General features: G+C 39.5%; 1 pseudogene; it reads left to right on the forward strand.

Moving 5' to 3' along the window:
* Positions 1–6,259: 6,259 nt before the first annotated feature.
* LOC148217107 (uncharacterized) lies at positions 6,260–14,985 on the forward strand (annotated as a pseudogene).
* The last annotated feature ends 1,764 nt before the right edge of the window (positions 14,986–16,749 follow it).

The raw sequence follows: 16,749 nt of genomic DNA on the forward strand, positions 1-16,749 counted from the left end.
TGACCAAAACAGAGATGACCCATCTGTCTTGGCCCTCTTGGATCTCTCAGTGGTGTTCAATATTATCAGTCATGGTATCCTTCTAGATTGGTTCCAGGGGTTTGGAGTGGGGGTCACTATATTACAGTGACTCTTTGTGGCAGGTTCCACTCAATGTTGGAGGGGAGAGGTTGAGCCCTAGGCCTCTACAATGTGGGGTGCCTCAGGGCTTGGGTCTTTTGTCCCTCCTCTTTAAGTTCTACAGTACATGAGACTGCTGGGAGAGATAATTGGATGATACCCAAATATACATCTCTACCCCTGACTGACAAAGCAATGCAGTCCCAGTGTTAGCCCAGTGACTGGAAGCTGTAAGGGTTTGGATGGGGAGGAACCCACTTTGACTCAACTCTGCAAGACAGAATAGCTCTGGGTCTTTGGTGCCCCTGGCTCTGGTGAGGTATCATCTCTGCTTCTTACCAGGGTTGCATGTCCCCAGACAGAGCCAGTGCATTATTTGGGGGTCTTCCTAGACTTGCGGCTCCTGCTTGAGCAGATGGCGGCTGTGGCTAGGTGGGTCTTTGCACAGATTCAACTTGTACATCAATTACACCCATTCCTGGACCAAGAGGCCTTGCTTATGGTCACCCATACTTTGGTCACTTCCTGGCTAGATTATTAGAATGTGCTGTACATGGGGCTGCCCTTGAAGATCATCAGGAAGCTGCAACTGGTGCAGAATGCAGTGGCACATGCAGTTTTGGGCACCCCACAGTTCATTCATGTTACACTGCTGCTGCATAAGCTTCATTTCTTTCTGGATGCAATTCAAGGTGCTTTTAACAGCACAGGGCCAGGCTATTTGCAAGACCACCTCTCCCTGATGGTGTCTGCTCATTCCACCAGGTCAGATAGGGTCAACGTGCTCCAGGTCTCTTCCCCTAAACGTTGCTGTCTAGCAGGACCCAGGCAGCACACCTTCTTGGTAGCAGCCCCTGCCCTTTGGAACATCCTTCCCTTGGGGATCCAGCAGGCCCCTACCCTCCTAGCCTTCTAGAAAGCCTTAAAGATGTGTCTTTTCCCACAAAAGTAGAGTGAAGTTGAGCCCAGTAAAGTTGCTTGTTGATATGTGGGGTGTGTGTTGTTTTGAGGGGCACCGGGAGGTTTTATGGGGAATTTTCCTTTAAATGTTGCCATCTAGTGGGACCTGGTTGATAGTTTCTATGTTTTTTACTGTTTTGATTTGTTGTTTGTAAGATGCACAGGATTGTGATGCATAAGATAGGCAGCTATATAAGTCTTTTAAATAAGTACAAATAGAGAAATAATTTCTGCTCTTAGTTTCTGTGGCAATGGAAAATAGTTCCTGACCACCTTCCTCATGGTACTCTTTTATGTACCTGGACCCTCTCCTCTCAATCTTCTTTTCTCCAGACAGAACATCCCAAGTTTCTTCAGCCTGTCCTCATATAGCATGTCCTCAAGTCCCTGTATCATCTTTGTTGCCCTCCTCTGGACCTTATCTAACCAGTCCCTATCTTTTAGAAACGTGGTGCCCAGAAGCTTATGTAACTACCCCAAACACAAATAGACAGACATCAGCATGATGTAAGTTACTATTCATTTGGGAACCAGGTTCTTTGTAACTAATATACGTACAGATATCCTTGAACAATTCAAGCATGTCAGACATCCTTGCCCTAAATACGATCAGCACCAATCAACGTGGCCAATAGCATGAGAACGAGCAGATTGTAGGATTCCCTCCACACACCCCACCCCAACTAATGTATTCTTATTCCCAGACGTTCTTTCTGAGCTCCCACCTTTTTGGAATTTAGGCAACACCTCAGTTGTACTCTGCCTCCAGCACTGTGTATTATAAGCTGCCTAAGTAGGCAGCATACAAATATTTGTAATAAATAAGTAAATAAAAATATACTAGAGCTCTTAATATAAATACAATACTTACTACTGAAACCTGGAGTATCAAAATACATGCTTTGGTTGCTTTGGTTGGGAGGGTTAAATGTTTCTGCATAGACAGGCATCTTTCCCCATAATAAAACCACGTGACTTCAATCTCCTTCAGACTCACTGTAGAATAACAAATGGGATGTGTACTGGAAAAAAAAAGTCCTTTTACTCAAGAGACATTTTAACTCCTATTAAGAAACCATTTAAATAATACACATTATTTTTAAACACTTGCTTAAATACATTCAATTTCTGCACATTCTTATAATTGAATACTTTTTTTGGGGGGGGGGGAGGGAGAAACATACTATTTTTTCAACCGTGAAAAGGACTTGAAAATATCAGAGAGAAATAACTGACAATCTAATAATATTTTTATAAAAATCAAGCAGCACTTTTAGGATTTTTTAAATGTATCATACTGGATGGATCAGTCAAGCAGTCCTTTGTAGATCTTTCTGAAAATAATGATATGCTACTGAAAGGAAATTAAAATAGAGAAGTAATTTTAAAAGCATAGCCATTCACTCCTTATTACACTCTCTTTTATGGGGCCATATAAAGCCTGCTGGAGGAATAATTAAGGCTACTGATTTCAGCACTTTTTTTCTTTCTAGAACTTAATAATTTTGATATTTGAAGACTCGACAGACATTTAAGAGTGTATCTAAGAATTGTATGTGCATTCGATCTGAATAATACTCTAGGCCAGTGGGGAAGTAGCTTGACTTAAATCTGGTAGATCAGGGTTCACGTTTCTCCTCCAATACAGTATACAGTCATTAGATAGTTTATCTTCCAGCTTTGGTTTCCCATTTTACGCCTAAAAAGATCCATATGATCAAATGTAAGAATTCTATATAAATGATGCTTTTCAAAATGTATACTGTATTCAGTCTGCCTGTATCTGCAATGTGAGAATCATTACAGAAACACAGAAATGCCAGCTTACATAGGTATAGTCTGTGCTCCCTAACTGACGATATCAAACAAAACAATTTCCATGAACGTATTCTTTACTGTTACAGAAGAAATTGAGCCCCTCGCCATGCAGAATGGGAAGGAAGAACTACACCATTTGTTTTACCTGTTTTTCTTTAAGATTTTCAGAGAGGAAATATTTCTACAACTGCACCTGTTACAATTTGGCTACTAAAATATCAGCAAAAATTAGCATATTCCAATAGGCTATATATGAATTAGCATATGGTGAGACAGAGAGAGTGTCAAATTTAGAAATAATAGCTATAGCTTAAATGGGAATAAAATATAAGCAAGCTCACTGAAGTGGGAACAGTACAACCAAGGAACCTCTACGTTTTTGGTACTCTGCTGCCTAGGTTCAAAGCTGTAATGGTTCCTTTCTCTCTCTTATATTGTTGCTTGATCTTTATGCCAAAACTGGACCAAAAGTCTTTACATAGAAAATAGAACATATGGCAAATTTAGCTTAACCTGATCTATTCTTTTTCTAACATGTTGTGCTCCTTGACTATACATAATCCATGCAGGTTTTTAAAATGTATTTGCTTAACTTGCTCTCAGTGACTTATCTAATTGGCTGATTTATGGAGTCCTTGGGGTTCTCTGAGCTTGGTTCTTTTCTTGCAAACATTTCGTTACCCGGCTAGGTAACATCTTCAGTGCTAGAATGGGATGGGATTTGCTCTCTGTTTATACACTGTGGCATGCCCTGCCAGTGTTGGTGGGGGTTTTGTTTTGTTTTGTTTTGTTTTTTTCCCCTCTGGTAGTTCCTTGATTAGGGTATTGTTTACTGCTCGATTGTATGTCTGGTGATAATCTTGGTGTTCATCTCTGCTAATCTGGGTGATGATTGCTGGTGAGGAGATGTTCTGATCTTTTTTTTCCTTTCTATTGTCTCTTTTGAATAGTGTGTAGATGTTGTTCATCTCTATGTGTCTGTTGATGGCTGCCTTGTCTGAATACCAAGCTTCCAGGAATTCCCTTGCATTTTTGGATTTAGCCTGGTCTAAGATGCTGACAGTTTCCCAGTTGAAACTATGGTTAAGTCTGTCCATGTGTTGTGAGATTAAGGAGTTTTCATCATGTCTTCTGATTGCTAGTTGGTGTTCATGGATGTGCTCTGCTAACCTTCTGCCTGTCCATCCTACATAGTGGTTGTTACAGTCCTTACACTGTATGTTGTAGATGGCTCCTGTTTTTTCTTCTTGGGCTACTGGGCCTTTTTAAGGAAACTTAAAAAGTTGGCAAGCAAACCAAAAGACCCAGTAGCCCAAGTCTGACTAGCAGTCAGAAGACATGATGAAAACTCCTTAATCTCACAACACACTGACAGACTTAACCATAGTTTCAACTGGGAAACTGTCAGCATCTTAGACCAAGCTAAATCCAAACATAAGCAGAATGTAACAGAAACAAAACCAGAGAAACAATCTCTGTTTCCCAAAAGATAGTTGTTCCCACAAGAAGCCTATGTATAGAAACAAGGCATGTGGAATTCATGCAAGGCCTTGAAGATCCCATCATTAATTCAGTTCTGCAAACAGATACAAATGCTGATATATTCTGTGTCATTTTTAATAATATATGGTTGGGGGGAGTGTACATGCAAATGTAATCCCTTTACTTTAGGTCAGTGTTTCTCAACCTTGGCAACTTGAAGATGCGTGGACTTCAACACTCAGAATTGCTGGCTGGCTGGGGAATTCTGGGAGCTGAAGTCCACACATCTTCAAGTTGCCTAGGTTGTGAAACATTACTTTAGGTTACTACCAGGGATTCTCTGAAGTAATTTCCATTGATGGCTGTGATTCTCCTTGTGCAAACAGGAATGATCTACTACCTACTATCCTTATCTTTTCTTTGCCTCTTTTTAATCATGTCAAATTTCTTTCCCTTCCTAATTCCCCATCCTTCCCACAGGAGATCGTTAAGATTTAATTGTCAAATTTGCATAGTAACTCAGCAAATAAACTATTGCAGAACTTTAAGGCTTTACTTTAGCTACAAAATGGTTATTTCTGTTTTAGAACAGAATTAGTATCTCCACCTCCAAGGTGGTGTAAAAGAAAAACACAATAGTGTCCTTGCACCAGTCTCTGGTATCCAAATGTATATTGCTGGATAATATTAACAAGAGACATCCTTAGCATGTTGTATATTTATCAAACAGCATATAGTACAGAGACTTCAACCAGAATATTACAAAATATAAATTAATGATCATTACCATTGGTTGAATTGCATCTAATATAGTTTACAAGATGATCTGTAAGCTATATTATGTTGCTATCTTATGAGAAAAAGTAAGCCAGCTATTTCAGCTTCAGTGACTAAAGAAAAAGTAAGGCACTGGCAAGGAGAGTTCATTTCCTCTCTCTATTGCTCTTCAAAGTTGTTACAGTTTACAATTTGCGCACTGCCCCAGAAAGTCTAGCGACTAAAATGTCGCCTTGAGGCATTCGTAAGAAACTATGATGACCTAACATGACATCACAACTGATGCAGATTATATAATGTATGTGATATCACTCCACCCACCCAGGCTCTCCATGACCATAAGCCATTATGATTCTTATCCTAAAGCAAGAGTAGACAATATAGTCCCTCAAGATATTTTAACCCATAATTCCCACCATCCCTTGCATATACTAAGGGAGCAAGTCCAAAATACACCAGATTTCCAACTCCTGGCTTAAAATAAAATGCTGCCCACGAAACTACAGTTGAAATAGTAACTCTATACAATAGCAAATAATCATCCCAAAGGATGATTCTAATCATTGAGCTGGCTGTTGCAGTCCTAGGCCAGCTGAAGTTTCTTCAGTAAGAATCCAGAGGGATTCAATGCAACTCCACAAAACAAATTCCTACTGAAAATAGTGAATAAATGTCATAATTTTACCGCTTATATGCATTAAACCTGTAGTTTATTTCTAAGAAGGCTAGAGAGCATGAAGAATACAAAGTGCCATGATTAAAAGACGTGATATAAAAGAAACCAATGGGAGAAAATGCAGTTGTTCATGTTAGGTTTTCTGAACAATGCTGTGAAAGAAGCTCATTTTGGGGCTGGATCTTTTCTGTATATACTTTTTTGTAGCCTTAAGATTTCTTCATGTTGCTCTATTAAAACAAAAGCTCAAAAGAGAAGTCAGTAGTAAAGATTTTTGATTGGTGTTCCAAGGAACTCAGATATTTTTCAGAGGCTTACCAAGTGTTCAGCTGTGAGGTTGATAATATCAGTAATGAAAAGAAAGTTGCTCCATATGAAAACCAAACCACTTAATCCTCAAACCTTTCACTGTGTGTTCCAATAACTATGAGACTCAGCTTGCTTTCTCAGGGGATGAATGGCTACTACCTCTTCATGGTCCTCTCAGCAAGAAGGTAAAGCCTTGCCACAAATGGAGAGAGACTGAATCCTTAACAGAATTTCAGTCTCTGTAATCTGAAAAAAGTCTGGGTCTGTAAAATCAGGTGAGATGTCCTTCAAGGGACAAAACCAAAACACACATAATCTTACCAGACTATATAAAGCTCCAGATAACTTGGGCTTCTTGCTAAGACTACATTCTCCAATAGTTATTTCAGTTGGGGGGGGAGGGGGAGGACATCAACCTGGAGGCCTAGCTAGGAGCTATCCAAAGTCCAATTTTATCTCATAAACCTGAAATGGCTTCTAGGATTACTTTGTGAGTCAAGAGTTTGCTTGAGTAGTCCTGACATGAATGAACGTAACCTAATTTGCCCTTGCCCACTGAGACATGACTTTAATTCATCCCATCTGTCTTGTTCTGACTGCTTAGGCACTTTAGACTTCTGAAGCACTGATATTAGGGATAAGAATCCATGATTCTCCAATGATTGCTGGGCTCAAACTTTTATTATCCCCCAAAATATCTGAAGAGATACATGCGCACTAATTCTACAACATGGAATATTCTCTGGCAATGTACAATCAGAAGAGGGTGTCATTCACTTGTAATTTCCACAAAATAAGGTTCAAAGAACCTTGCCAATACTCCCACATGAATCAAATGTGTTTCTAGATTCATGTGCAATATGCTTATTCTAAGAGTTTCATTTTTTGCAAATGAATTGACAGACTGGGTTCTCTGAAGTTAAAACATAGACAGCTAACTGTATGTATTGATTTAGTGATACTCAACCTGTATACAAAGACCTGCATACAAATATATTCTGGAAAAAAATTATTTTGGCCACAGTTTCATGAAACCACCACCAGCATTGCTGTGTAGAGCTCAGAAAATGTGACTTGGAGTGTATGAGAGTACAAATGTAGCATCTATCTGCAACTCTTTAAAGCAGCTGTGTCCTCTCCCAAGATTGTGCAATTGCTCACTGACACATGATCCTGGGAAAAGTTACTGCTATTTAAAGAGTTGTAGACAGCTGCTATATTAGTGCCTGCACCCACTCCAAGGCACATTTTTTAAGATCAATCTGAAGTACTATTGTGTAATACTATCACTTATTAGTGCATAAAGTACTTCACTATATTTATTTCATTTGTTCCCACTCCAGCTAAGTTTTCTTGTGCTGGGCCAAGCTATTTGTAATTCTGTTGGAGTAGAAATTAATGTACTGTACCCTGTTCACATATAAAACAGTGGGGAAAGGGGTCCAATTTTTTACAGCAAAAGTTGGGAGGGGAATCCTCAGTTGTGCTGATCTCATTGCAGTCTGCCATCTAATAAGAGAAAGAAATATGATTGGAAGGAAGCACTAGATGTGAGATGCCATGAGGAGATATTGTGTTGGACAGGGACTTCATGGCAAACAGGTCCTTGCATCTTTGCCTTTCAAACAACCCTGCCAGTGAAAGCCATCCCATTTCCATAGGGTCAAAAGAACCCTCTGAAAAACAGCGAGTTACCAATAGAAGAGAAACTGTGTAGCTCAGGGTTGAACTGTGGAGTCCTTGGGGTTCTCTGAGCTTGGTTGTTTTCTTGCAAATGTTTCTGAAGATGTTACCTAGCCAAGTAATGAAACGTTTGCAAGAAAACAGCCAAGCTCAGAGAACCCCAAGGAACTCTATAAAGAACGAGTTATTCCAGAAAACCTGTCATCATTCATTTGCAAAAATCTAAGAGACTCTGAAGTCTAGTTGTGAGATTATCCAATAGAGGGAGTCATGAACTCATGCACTAAGCACACATTTGTCATTGCAGAGAAACACTGAATAAGCATCTAGCAAAAACTGTGCTAAATAACTTTTCCATAATCTCAGTTACCCTTAGAATAAACATTTCTGGTTGATTTTTTTTTTTAAAAAAAAACATGAACTACACTACTACATCAAAACTGTTTATTACCGGCTGGTGGGGTGGGGGTCCATGCCAGTCTTGAATCTGAACTCTATGCAATTACATACTAGCTAATACATGGAAGCACTGTGTACCCCAATGCAAGAGACCTGTTCGTATACCCTCTGCACTATGACTGTAGAATTTCCTTCTTTCCATTCCATTTTTGTATCATGACATTCTGCTTTGCCTGGTTCTACTTTTCTTAAAAATTAAAGTGATTATTTCCACTTTTAATTCCAAGACTGACATGTGCACAGCTTCAGATATGTTTCACATCTCAGGTGATTCATGCTTCACATACAAAGATTGTAGCTCAATGTTAAAGTACCTATTTTTTACAGGCAAATGCTCTTAGGTTCTTACCCGGCAGTTTCAGATAGATGTGGGCAGTCTGAAACTGTGGAGAATCCCCCCAAGTCATTGGAGGCATCTGGGAGTTAGATGGGCCAGTGACTTGATTCAATAATAAGGTACCTTCAATATTGTGCACAGTGAAGAAAGATAGCAACAAAGAAATCATCTGGATACAAGTCTACCCCAAAACAGTCATTTTGCATTGTGTTTTCATAATGGCTATGTTCACATAAAATGCTTAACTCCATTATCGAATTAAGCTACTCTCTGTGTTCACACAATACACTGAATCATCAATTAGCCAAAAGGTGCTGGGTTTGCATATCAGGTTAAGCTACAATAAACAAATAAATAATCAGTCCAAGGTTAACACTACTTAAGCTTTGTGAATGCATCTGCTATTGTGATTGTAACTCTCAGTGTATGTACAGTAATTTGCTTTTATCTAAAATAAAAGCTCTGTATTAAGACATACCTTTTGAAAGAACAAAAAGTCATCCATGTTTGACTTTCAGGAAGCAATCTTCCTTTTGTGAAAATCTTCTTGCCCCAAAGTTCTCAATATACTTATCAAAGATTATTGATGAATACTGTATTACTTAAAGATAGATCTCTTTTTATTTATTTATACATTAATTAGATTTACATCCTTTATTTATTTACTTATTTATCATATTTATATAGCTGCCCATCTCACACAAAGTGATTCTGGGTGGTATACAACAATTAAAAAGAATAAATACATAAAAACAATTACACATAAAAAAAACTGTAAAAACATACAAAATAGGAGGGGATAAAATTAATAAGGGAACCGTCGTAAAATCTCCCCGGTCCCCTGGGAGCCCCAGGCCGGATCACATAGCCAGGTCTTGAGGGACTTGCGGAATGTTAAGATATCCTTATATCCTTCCAGGAGCTCAAAGTGGCATAAGGAGGATTCCTTCCTTCATTTTTTCCCCAGAATGTTGGTTGGGCTAAGACTAACCTCAAGTCTCCTAAGAGTTCCGTAATTTAATGGGCACTGAGCCTGGGTCTCCAATCAGCTACATTGAATTAGCTCTCAGTTTTGTGGTTTATTTTCTTTGGTTTCATTAGTTGAGGTATTATTTCCAAGGTAGATAAGGGAGTGATACTAATTTTTCAGGACTTTGAGCAGAACAAGCAGGAATAACTAGGACAAATCCACAAGTAGAAGTAGAAACTGCACATTGGTAATTCTTTATGTGCAGAGTACTGTATCTGTTTCCTTGTTGGGCTGATGATTTTATTGAAAAGCTCCAAAGGAGTGGGGCAGACTTGAATCAGTGGAACCAGTAGTACTTGGCTTCAGTGGAAGGTATCCTCTAATGCAAACAAGGGAATCCAAGCAAGGAATGAAGAATTGAAGATCAACTTCCCTGTGCATTATCATCTTAATATGGATCAGCCCACTCCCCCCAGCACATTCTTTTTAGAAAGAAAAATCCTTCATCCACAGCTTCATCTTCAGATATGTCAGATATGGATCCAATATTCACTCTGCTTAAGGATATGATTTTGGTGGGAGAAACCATGAACAGAAAAAGAGTTAAGCACTTCTTCCTGCCACTTCATTGCTCAAAATCTCTTCCATTCCCAGATTTGGAGTCCTTGGTGCTCTCTGAGCTTGGTTGCTTGCTTGCAGACATTTCATTACCCAATTAGGTAACATCATCAGTGCAATGCACTGAAGTCAAGTAATGAAACATCTGCAAGCAAACAACCAAGCTCGGAGTGCACCAAGGACTCCACAGTTCAACCTTGAGCTACACATATTCTCTTCTATTGGAACTCCCAGGTATTTTTCTTCATCTAGAAGAAAATCTGGGCAACTTTGAGAGGCAATGGCTAAAAATTCTGGAAGCTGAAGTCCACAAGTTGCCTGTGCTGAGAAACACAGAGCCAGAGGAATATAAAAGTGTAAGATTATGAATGCTGTGCAGGAAGGGAGACCATTTTTTTGATGTCTGAAAAGCAAGATAAAGTTTGGGCAGAGAAAGAATGCCAGGTGCAGATACAAAGTGAGCTACATCTATGGATGTCTTTGGGAGACTGGGCTTTTTCTTCCAGGCATTTGCAGGACCTTTTTTTAATGGGGGGATTATGCTGCAGTTTTTCTTTCCATCCTGTATCCAAATGATGGGAAACTGTGCCAATGACATTTGATTAAAGAGGGGCTGCAAAAAACAAAAACAAGAAAAAAACAATAGGGTGGGCAGAGGGAGCCCTGGAGCTGCAATTTCCCTACTGAGGTATAATACATAGTTCACCATATTACTGGAAGGGTAGCACTTGAGAATTATGCAGACTGAATTGCAATGTAATCAATCCCATGCACCTTGGGAAAAAGTAGCTTTTGTGCAGCCCCTTAACTCTCTTCACTCACAAGCTGGAAATAAACAAGCTGGAGGTTCTCAAAGTTGGTCCGACACATCTGGGAGGGGTTAGGTTAGGGAGGCTGCCTTAGCAAAGTGAGATTCTGTTCAGCGTTGACGAGCTCCTTCATGCAGCCTTAAAGTTGCATGAGCAGTCATTAACTGCTTTATCAGAAGTTTGTAGCATCAGCATGAAGCAGTGACTGCTTAGCAAAGTTGCTGTCTTTGAACACACAACCACTCCAGTGTTAGGACAATGCAACCTTTCAATCCAGATGTTTCACTAAATGGAATCTTTTAAAAGGCACAAATCAGAAGGTCTCAAGCCATAAAATGAGACCAAATGGGAAAGGACTATGGAATATCTAGGAAATCAACGCACTAATAGAAAAGGCTGTGAAAAGGTGACCTTCTCATTGTGAGGGTTTCTGCTGGATGACACCAATGAAAATTACAAATGAGAATGATTACAGAAGCCAGAGGAGGGAAGAAAAATGCCAGAGCAAAAGATGCAAAAATGCATGCTGGACAATAACAAAAATGGGCAAAGAAAGAAGCAGAAAAACAATGAAGGATGCTCACCAGAATCATTATTCTTATTTAATACATATTTAATACCAGCCTTCCCTATCCAAACAGCTTAGATGGGAGAGGAGGTCAAGAAGTAACCAAGCAGAAATAGTTTTTTTCCTAAACTATAGGAAAAGAAATCCATTTTTAAAATTTATCGCAGTAATTTGTATACCACCTAATTCACAAGACGATGGACAATTCAAAAACCATGGCAAAGTAACATCACTAACTCAATCTCTATGAATACCATTGTCCATGATTAAAAATCTTCCACTCCATGGAAGAGGAGTGTCTTCACAATTTTTCTAAAGGATAGGAGAGTGGGGACTAATCTGACTTTGGGAGGCAAGCTGTTCCATACTGAGGCTGCCACAGAAAACGTCATTCTCTGAGTCCTTGCCCCCAATCTCCCATGGGTACCACCCTCAACTAGATCATGTGGTGTGGATAGTTTATAACTGGAGGAGATGGTGCCAATATAGCAAGGGCCCAAGCCAAATAAGGCTTTATAGGTAATGACCACCACCTTGTCTGAACTGGGCCTGGAAACCAGTGCAGCTCCCACAAAATAAGGATTATTTTGATAAACTAGCTGGCACTGGTCAGCAAGTAGGCAGCCACAGTTTGCACCAGTTACAGCTTCTAAGTCATCTTCAAGGGCAGCCCCATGTACAGTGAATTGCAGTAATCTAAGAGGGAGATGAAGAAGGCATGAGTCACTGATTCTGGAAAGGATGCATTTGGCAGACTAGCTGGAGCCGACCAAAGATTCTCTCAGCCATAGTCTTTACCAACTGCTCCAGCAGGAGCCCCAACTGCAGAAAAGCCCCTAGATTGTGTAACAACTGTACATAGATAGGATGTCCGTGGAACCCAGAGTTTTCTGTACAAAGAGTAACTCCATCTTGCTGGGATTCAGTCTAAGTCCTCATCATCCAGTCCCTCACAGCCTACAGGTACCAGATCAAAATGCCCACCACATCTCCTGCTCAGCCTGGGGTAGAGGTATAAAATTGGTACTGACGATACCTAACAACAAGCTAATGGATGATCTCCCACAGCAGCTTCATACAGATGTTAAATAAAATGGGGGAGAGGGCCATGTCTTGGAGCATCCCATATTGGAATGTCAAAAGGCCCAACCTCCTCTCCCTCCAACAAAACAAGTTGGAACCATTTGCTTAAGAAGGAGTGGGAACATTGCAAAATAATGCCACCTACTCCCAAGCATCACAGCCTGCCCCAAAGCATACAGTATCATGGTTAATTATATCAAAGGCCTCCAAGACAGAACTTCTTTATTAGAAGAAAGATCTCTTAAGATCCAGATTTTGCTCCAGTTTTGAATGAAATCTCTGCTACCATCCCCCCATTCTTAAAATCTCCATTCATGTAATTCTAGACCAATCTTTTAATGGGAATTATATAAAATTTTCTCAGTAATCTGTATGGCAACCTTATTATACAGGTCAGTGTTATTATCCCTGTAGTGTTGTCTTTAGAAACCTGATGTTATCTAGATATGTTGGAATGATAATTTACAGAATTCCCAAGCAGCTTAGTCATTATATGTACTGGTATGTGTTTGACCAAGGAATGCAGTCTATTCCTGGCTTGCCAAATAGTTACAGCATCTGCTTTGAAACACAACTGATAATGTAGCTTGGATTGATTACAAGGCGGCATTTGACTCCCTGCCACATGACTGGATAAGCAAGGGCCTAGAAATAACAGGAGTCAGTAGAAACATCAGAAGCTTTTTGCAAAGATCAATGGCACAGTGGAAGACATGGTTGATGGTCAATGGTGATAGACTGGGAGAGGTTAGCATCAACAGAGGAATCTTTCAAGGAGACTCACTATTACCACTACTGTTTGTCATTGGATTGATTCCTCTGTCAGAAATACTGAACAAGTCAGGCCATGGCTATCAAACATCAAAAACATCTGCCAGGTTATCCCACCTCCTTTACATGGATGATCTGAAGCTGTATTGGAAAACACCATCTGAAATGGAATTGCTGATCAATACTATCTGAATATACAGCCAAGATATTGCAATGGGGTTTGCTACCCTTACCATCAACAAGGAAAAATAGTGAAAACTGAAGGAATCAAGATGCCCAGTGGAAATAACATCAAGAATCTGGATGAAAAAGATCACTACAAATATCTGGGCATACTTCAGGGTAACAACATCAAGCACACTGAAGTCAAGAAGAAGGCTAGTAGTGAACACATCATGAGAGTGAAGAAGGTCTTAAAGTCCAAACTCATTGGCAGAAACACCATCAAGGCGATTAACACTTGGGCAATTCCAGTCATTAGATACACAGTTGGAATAGTGCTGGATTCAAGCTGAACTAGAAGCCCTGAATAGGAAGACTAGGAAAATAATGAAATGAATCATGCCCTTTATCTATACAGCAATGTTGACAGACTCTATTTACCAAGCAGCATAGGTAAGCATGGAATGTTGCAAATACACCAGACAATTGAAGAAGAAAAAAGGCATTAGAAGAACATCTGAAGGACAATGAAGAAGATGCACTGAAGCTAGTACACCATGAAGACTTCCTGAATACTAAAGGGACCAAACTGGCCTACAAGAAAGACCAAATGAAAAATAGAAGAGAGACATGGCAAGGCAAATTATTACATGGCCAGTACATAAAAAAACTAGTAGGCAAAGCAAATAACTACAAGACCTGGCAATGGCTAAGAGCAGGAAAGTTGAAGAAAGAGACAGAGGGGCTAATTCTGACTGCACAAGACAAAGAACAAATGAATATAAAGCCAGAACTGAGAAGACAGCAACAGGCAGCACATGCCATCTCTGCAAAGAAGCTGACGAAACAGCAGATCACTTAGTTAGCTGCTGCACGAAGATTGCATAGACTGATTACAAACAATGGCATGACAAAGTAGCAACAATCGTGCATTGGAATATCTGCAAGAAATACCATCTGCCTGCAAACAAGACCTGGTGAGACCACAAAATAGACAAAGTAATAGAAAATGAAGAAGTTAATGTGCTCTGGGACTTTAGAATTCAAACAGACAAGCACCTGCCACACAATGCCCCAGAATTAACAATTGTTGATAAGAAAGAGAAAAAAGTCTGGATAGTGGACATCACAATACCTGGAGACAGCAGAATAGAAGAGAAAGAATTGGAGAAAATCACAAAATATAAAGTCCTGCAAATAGAAGTAGAACAACCAGGGCAAAAGAAAGCAAAGATTGTACCAATAGTAATAGGTGTGTTGGGTGCAATCCCAAATCATCTGGAGCACCACTTGAACACCATCAGCATTGACAAAATCACCATCAGTCAATTGCAAAAGGCAGCATTACTTGGAACAGCTTACATTCTGTGTCTATACCTTTAACACCATCAGACAACAACATTGGCCTATCCCAGGTCCTTGGGAAGGGCTCGATAGGTAGATAAAATTCCAAATCCAGTCTAAACATTTGGCTGACTGTGTGACCAACCATAATAATATATTAAACTTATATGCCACCTAACTCTCAACTGCTGTTATGCTATGTTATAACAAATACATAACATTTTCATTGCATGAAGACCCAATAGTGGCACTGAAGAATTAAATGAAAATGTCCCAACCTTGCAGACTCCCATTAGGTAAATGGCCAAAGCTGGAAATTTTCCAGGGAATCTTTCCCCCTACCTCCACTTCCCTGTAGCTGAAAAATAAAACAAACTGACAGGTGGCAATACAATATCAGCTTACTTTAGCCGCACAAGTTTCTCAGTAGTTGCTGAAAAAAGCAGCCATTTTCCAGAACTGTTACTATGTATGGACAGTGGAGAAGGGATTTATAGCCACCAAACAGAGTCTTCCTACCATCATTACCATCACTATTACTACCCTACAATAGCTTTTGTATGCCACAGATTGCAACAGTACCAAATGCTGGTTTCTATGGCAGCTGAGAGTCTCCAGTAAGTTTGGTTTTGCACAAAGGTGCTCAAAGAAGCTTATATGTGAAAACAAATCTTGAAATTTTCAGGTAGAGGTGGGAAGCCAAATTTGTATCTGTTGATATCCATTGCTTTCAAACACTTTCCATGCTGTATATCATTGTATCATACCATATTACAGCTAAATGGAGACCATTATTTAGCAAAAGCATCTGGAAGTCTACAGAGGGACTGGGGTGCCTCAAGGCTATGGTCTCTCCCCTTCAGTATTCTATTGAACATCTACATGAGGGCACTGGGTGAGATCATTCGATTTCCTTTCCATGTTTTTCCACACCTTCCTGTAATTCAAAAGAAGGATTGGGCGGGGAGTAGATCATCCCCTTTATCTCAGCAACAGGAATTTGGTATTTGTTGTTTATTTGCATACCACATATACTACAAGTATAATTGGCAAACATATTTCAGCATTGATGGGAATGAGAGAAAGATAATGTTTTTAAAGCTGTACCAAGATTGTTTTCAGCCTCGAAGTAATGCCTTCTACAGAGGACGACATATTTTGGACTTGTTTGTTGGTGAGAGGCAGCCAGATTAAAGAGCCAGCATGACTTCAGCTGCATACTTTAAGCTCAAGCATCTTACTAGTTTTTCAGTTACTCTTTTACGGTGTATTTTCCAAGTTTCCAAGGTTGTATTTATCTGTAGGTACCCTGAAGAAGAGGGACATGCCTATTAATTTGCTTTCCTTATGACCTATATAACCATTCTGCTTGAAGACCATCCAGAGAACTCTTCAGAAGCTATTGAGTCTCCTCTGGTAGCTATTTTTGAACAATTTGCCACGGGTCTGAAAAAAATAATTAAAAATATTTAGAAAGTCTCTCTCTTTCCCACACACATTATTTGATAGATTTCTACCCTAACCTTTTGCTTTTTCAACCATCAAGGTGACTTACAATGATAAAAATACAAAGCACAAACTAAAACATTAAGACAAGTGAAATCAGAATTAAAATTAAACATTGACATAAATTAATAATTAAAAGCTTGGCAGAAGAGATCCATTGTTACCATCTTCCTGAATATTGGGAGAGTGGGAAGGAAATATACTCCCCTAGGAAGCATATTACTTGCCCAGAAGCCATGCACCCTTTCCCATGCACTAGATAGTCCAGCTTCAAAAGAGCATTATTAATTTATGTCA

Source organism: Python bivittatus, unplaced genomic scaffold, assembly GCF_059951505.1.
Source record: "Python bivittatus isolate LINGU-HERP-01145 unplaced genomic scaffold, Pbiv_v1 ctg000020_np1212, whole genome shotgun sequence".
Taxonomy (NCBI): Eukaryota; Metazoa; Chordata; class Lepidosauria; order Squamata; family Pythonidae; genus Python; species Python bivittatus.